At 43.5% G+C, this 6,237-nt stretch overlaps 1 protein-coding gene across 5 annotated transcripts in view; it reads left to right on the forward strand.

Annotated features, from left to right (window-relative positions):
• The window catches only part of NCOA4 (nuclear receptor coactivator 4), a 23,616-nt gene that overhangs the window by 5,548 nt on the left and 11,831 nt on the right, over positions 1–6,237 (forward strand). Inside the window, exon 1 of one of the 5 annotated variants that reach the window (XM_012658403.1) lies at positions 835–927. The exons of 2 other annotated variants lie outside the window; for them this stretch is intronic. The gene's annotated coding sequence lies outside the window, so the exon portion shown is untranslated. Of the gene's footprint in view, positions 1–834; positions 928–1,363; positions 1,413–1,583; positions 1,761–6,237 lie in introns of those variants that run through there. 2 more of the 5 variants (XM_012658401.1, XM_012658402.1) reach the window with 2 other exon arrangements.

Here is a 6,237-nt window from a genome sequence, read left to right on the forward strand (position 1 = left end):
TACAATTTTAGCTTTTGTCATTCAGAGGTATGTCTAGTTTTCTTTGTATCTTCACAAAATGTGTTATCCAAGGAGGATATTTGGAATTAGAAATTTTATTATTTTTGATAATGTGTGTCTGAATTGGGGTCCCAGAAACTGTGTGCATCACAGACAAAGCAGGCACCTCTACAAACTCTGTTCATCTGAAATCTGCGGGATGTTAGAGGGTGATGGCTCTTAGTGTTACCTTTGGTTTTTCTCATGTGGTTTTGCTTTACTCTTACTATTTACAAACATGGCTTTATATATGTAGCCAAGAGCATGTATTTCACATTCAAGAAATTGACTAAAAGGGAATGGAATGACAATATCTAGATTTCATCTTCTGGCCTGATTGGCTATGCAGGCTATAAGGATTATCTTGGAGGAAAGGGAAAACGAGAAGTACCTTGCACATGACAGTCATCAGAAAGGGAGTATTATGCTATGTGCCAGGCACTGTCCTAAACATTTTACGTATGTTAGTTCATATAATTTCATTGAATTGGGTCCATTTTCATCCCCCTTTTACAGGTGGGGAAACCAAGGCACAGATTGGTTAATTGGCTTGCCTAACATGATACAGCATCTAAGTGATGGAGCCAGGTTTTGTACCAAATGGTCAAGTTCCAGAGTACATGCTTTTAACTGCTGCTTCTCCAGGTAGGGCCGTCCTGTTCACTGTATTCCCAGCACCTAGAGTTGTGCATGGCATCTGGTGGGTGCTCACTCAACATCTGCTGAATGAACAGCATTCGCGAGGTATCAAAGGCAGCACTGGACTGAGGATCTGGGTGCGAGAGAGACAGACACGGACGCGAGGGTACAGGCGGAGATATGTCACAGATGGGAAGGGCTGTCTGAGAGCCTGAAGAATAGGGCTGAATCTCAGCTGGCCTGACAGTGGTAATGTATCTCAGGGGTCACGAGCTATTGGCAAGGACATTCCAATGATAACTCGGTAGGCTTTCTGACAGTTCCTGCCACAGTTTGTTATTTCTCTGTAGTGATTAGCAGCACAACCCCTAAAGCAAAGACGTCTCGACGGTTTGGGACTCGGAGAGGGTGGAGCAGGTGGGGAGAGGAGAGGAGCTTCTGGCACTCTTCCAGCCGGCCTCCGGCGGCCTTCGGCCTGAGCGGCCCCGCAGGCGCTGGAAGGCCTGAGCGGCCCAACCCGGAGGCCCAGCGGCGACTCGGGGCGCCCAGGGAGCGGCACCTGTGGGCGGAGCCTCCCGCCCCGCCCCTGGCGCGCGCTCCGGCTCGCCGGTGGCCGCCGCGTGACGCGCGGACGGGGCGTGGCCGCGGACTCGGGCACCTTCCGCACCCAGGCCGGGGGGTGAAGCGGCCGCTCGCTCACGGGCAGCCGGCGCGGCAGGGACTGGGCGTGCGAGGTAGGTCTGGCAGCCGGCGGCCGCAGCGGGAGCGGTTGGGGCCAGTTCGCCTTGCGGGGCCGACGCCAGGAGGACGGGGGCGCTGGGGCGGGCTGCGCGCATGCGTATTGCGCGGCGGCCGTGCGCCTCCGGCTTCCGGAGCCTGTGGGGCCGCGGCGCCGCTGGCCTCTGCTCCGAGAGGGCGTTCGGGCAACCTGGAGACCGCATGAGTCACTGCTGCTTTCGAACTAGAAACCCCTTGCTTAACGCTAGCGTTAGATGGTAGAATTTTGCGGTCGGTTTTCAGTCACTGCTTCAGAAAGTTGAGGTGCTGGGATTGATTGTTCGCAGTTCCGCGTGTAAATAAAGGTAGGCAGATCCGAGCGTAGGGAGCTCTGAAGTGTTAAGAACTCTTAGAATGTCCGTAGTGAATTTATAATAACCTTATTTTAATTCTCTTGAGATACTAACGTTTATTTGCGTGGTTTTAAGAAGATTGCAGAGAAGCAGGTTCTGGATTAAAGAAACTACTTGATGCAGAATTTAAAGTGGGCTGGGGCTAGGGTAAGATCCATATGCTCGTTGAGTTAATTATATCCAAAACAGTCTTTTTTTTTGATTAAAAGAAAATCCAGACATGAAGTAAAGAAGAAATGTCTCAAGGTAAAATTGTAAAATATTATTTTTCAATATATAATTTTTTTTACTTTAGGTTTGTACAAATGACCTAAGGTAAGTTGTCTCCTTAAATATAACCAAATTGGCAGTACATTTCGAGTTTAGTAATCCGTAGAACACATATGCATCCTGTGGATGGAGTCTGGGCTTGGCCTTTTAGCAGTGACTCACATGCCAGAAAATAAGTAAAAAGTGGAGGTCTTTTGGGGGAGGCAGGGCAGGTGGCAAAGAATGTGAGAGCTGGAAGGTGAGGTTACAGGTGGTCCAGTCTCTGAGCTTTCATTTAGACACACAGATGAAGCTTGGAGCAGCTGGGGTACAGATGTTGGATCAGAACCATTCGCACCAGTACTTGGCAGCGTTTTAATTTTTCTGAGCCCATCATGACATGCAGGGGTACTGTTTATTTTTGTTAGTGTTATCTGAGGCAGAAGGTTCTGAACAATTGTGGTTAAAATTTATTAAGGACTATGAAAACGGACTGAAAAACATTTTTGAAAAGAGATACCTCGTTTTGTTGCCCAAGCTGTAGTGCAGTGGCAGACCAAAAATGGACTGAAAATCTTAATGGAAGTTATTTCAGTAGTAACCCACTGGAATGTTAATTTTACTCTCTTGTGTTCACAAATAAAAATAATTTTTGGGTGATAATACACACTAAAGGAAGAACAAGCCTGTCTGAGGGAGAGAACCCAGGACTAGACCTTTGGAACCATAGTTCTAAACCCAAATCTTACCCTTTATGGCTGTGGCCCTTAAATGGGTCATTTAAACTGTCTGGGCCTTTGTGGCTTCATCTATAAAATGAGAGTGGTATACTAAAGAGATGCCTAAGGTTTTTTGAACTTAAAATTGTAGTTTGTGTGGGTCATAAGAGAGTTATAGCTCTTTGGAAATTTTATTGTTAAACTGTAAGATAATGACTTAGCTTCATTTGTGGTTGGTTGCTCAATTCTTGTCTCATGATCTTTGGACTTAATAACTAGATTTGTGCAAAGCATTGTGTGAGAATGGCATATATCGTTTGTAGAATTCATCTTTAAGGAAACCCCAAGTTCTGTTATTTGAGGAGTGTGTGTTTCTCTTCCCCTCCTATCACCACCTCCCACACCCGCAATTTAGGACAGGGATCCTAGAGGCAGGGAAGTTTTAGAAAGCACTTAAACTTTTCCTTTTTTATTTTATTTTTTCTGAGACAGAGTCTCACTCTGTTGACCTGGGTAGAGTACAGTGGCATCCTCCATAGCTCACCCCAACCTCCAACTCCTGGGCTCAAGGGATCCTCCTACCTCAGCCTCCTGAGTAGCTGGGATTACAGGTGCACACCTTGATGACCGGCTAAGTTTTCTGTTTTTAGTAGAGATAGGGTCTCACTTTTGATCAGGCTGGCCTTGAACTCCTGAGCTCAAGTAGTCCTCCTGCCTCGGCCTCCCAGAGTGCTAGGATTACATCACACCACTGGCCCGCCCGGCCTTAAACTTTTGTCTCAAAAAAATAAACATCTAAGGCGATCCTCTTTTGAAGGTGGTAGGGCAGTAGTTTGGATTATAATGGTAAAGATAAAAAGACATTTTTAGTAATCTTTTATTGATTTGAATTTTAGAATTAGAGCTAATTTGGTCTAGTCTTTTTTTTTTTTTTTTTTTTTAAAGAGACAAATTCTACAAATCTCTGTCACTCATGCTGGATCATGCTGGCATGATCATAGCAACCTTAAATTCTGGGCTCTGGTCCAGTCTTTTTATGGGTTAAAAAAACAGTCAAAGGTATGTATACTTGGTATATATTAGAGGGTTTAGACTATTGAGTTTTGGAGTAAAAAATATTTGTGTTTGCTATGTTGTATAGTGAAAGACTAAATGGGGAGCTAGTATTTATTAAAGAAGCACCACCTCCTTACCCCTAAATCTGCGAGTCTGCATTGTTATCTTCGTTTATTAACTAGGAAGTTAGGTTCCAAAAGGTAAATTAAAGTCATACCACTAATGGGTGGCTAAAGGATTCTAAGTCAGGGCCTGCTCACTTCAAAGTCTTCCAGCTTTAGCCTGCTTTCTATACTCCAAAAGAGATGGAGGTTCCATCAACTAAACCCACTAACAATAACTGCAATGTTAAAAAGTAACATGGAGTGCTTACAGTTTGCAGGGGATGGGTTAAGTGCTTAAAGGCAGATAATGTCTCACTTTAACCTCACTGTAGCCTCCTGCAGCTACTATTACTGACTCCCTTTTTCCAGAGGAAGTTGAGGCCCAGAGAGGTTTAGTTACTAGCTCAGGGGTCTCCAGCTTGTAGACAGCCAGAGCTCAAGTTTGTCAGATTCCAGGGTGATCTCTTAACCATCATGCTTGCTACACTGGCTCTTGAACCTGAAACAAATGGTGAGTTAATTTTCAAAACGGCCATGTGAACTAGTTACCTCATAAAATCTCTTCGGATGTGACATTTCATAAAGCTGGCTCAGGCTTCAACTCACTGTGATTTGAATTCACCCATTTGGTTCTAAAGATGACTGTTTGGAGGATAACACTTGTTTTAATTTGGAAAAAATGTGATAACAGTGTGTAGAAAAAAAGTTTTGTAACTTTTTAGTATCATCCTACATTCTGTGTATAGCTTGTAAGGGGAAAATCCATTCTGTATACTTTTGCCATATTCTGCTCTTATTAGGTCGTTGTGCAGTATTTGTGATTGAATTGGGAAGACTTGCTTTAGGGACCTAGTAATGCAGTGAGCACTGTATACATTTGATTTGTCTCCCATCTGTTCCGGAGTTCTAGGTTTTTGACATTTTGAAGCAACATTTTAATTTTATTTTATTGATGTAATTTTACACTGTACCAGGCATTGGGGCATTCCACACAAATGGTGAGGGCCTAAGAATGGGAAATTTGGCATAGGCGAAGGAGGTTGGTTAGTACGTTTGAAAGGCAGCTAAACATGCCTTGCGTGACTGACTGAAGTGCAGAGTGAAGCAACTTACGGTAATAAGGTGACACTCCAGGTCTGCAAATCTGAGCCAGTATTTCACCCATGTTATGCGGGGGCAGCAGGGTAACTACAGCTGGTGTTTACAGGGTTAGAAAAAATTTCCACAGTGATTTCTGTCAAATCCAATTAAGGCAGCCCTTCCTTTTTATAGATCATTATGGGGAAACAGCCTGGTAACAAAATTAACAAGGAGAAGTTAGAAAATCCCCTGAATCCTTCAGTTTCTTGTAGGAACTTTGTAGTTCCTGATTCTGAATCTTGCCGAGACAGTGGAAAGAAAGCCTGTTGGCCTGCTTCACCTCCCATTGTTTAGTTTCCGAGAGTGGGACTCACACTACTTTTGCCCTATCCAGCTTTCTGCTAGGCACCTGGCCCTAAAATTAGTCTTAAGATGCAGTCAAGGCCTGTCCAAGTTCTCTTTGTCTTAAATGGGCAGTGAGCCATTTGGAGGACCCTACGCTGGATAGGCTACTATTCAGCCTAAAGCTGCCTTCTCTGAGAAGATCACTGCTTCCAGGACTGTTAGGAATGTCTTTCATATATTGGCTAAAATGTCTCCTATTAATCTTTCCCCACCTTGGGGCTATTCTGAACAAATCTAATTCTTTTAGTTGACAAGTCTTCAAATATTTGAGAATAGTAACCATGTTCTCCCAAGAGATGTCTCTTATCTAGGCTAAACAGACTTCCTCCCTGCAGAACTTTTTTTCAAGGTTTTGGGGCCTCTTTCCCTTTTCTAAATGCCCTTCTCTAAAGTGTGTTACTCAGAAATAAATTTTAAATTTAGTCTAATAAACATGGAACAGGCTTAGTCCTTGAAAAACACTGTACATTTAATAAATGTAGTCAAATAACATGCAAGTTATTTTTCCCTCAGATCTAGCAAACTGCTAATCCGTATAAAGTTTTCTCTCAATTCGAGATCTCCATGCTTTAAAACAAATTTATTCTCTTCCTTGCCCTTCCCCATTCAAGTGCACAAAATTGACATTTTGTTTTATAAGATTGAACCACAGTGATGTGTTGTTTTGGAATCTGTTTCTGTCACAGCCTCATGTTTCCCCATGTTATCTCCAACTTTAGTATCTGCCTTCTGTGTTTTCATCCAAGTAATTAGGGAAAACAGGGACATCCTCTGAAAACTGTACAGACTATGCTTAGTCCATTATCCTTTGAGTAC

The sequence above is a fragment of the Propithecus coquereli genome, unplaced genomic scaffold (assembly GCF_000956105.1).
Source record: "Propithecus coquereli isolate 6110/MARCELLA unplaced genomic scaffold, Pcoq_1.0 Scaffold585, whole genome shotgun sequence".
In the NCBI taxonomy this organism is placed as follows: domain Eukaryota; kingdom Metazoa; phylum Chordata; class Mammalia; order Primates; family Indriidae; genus Propithecus; species Propithecus coquereli.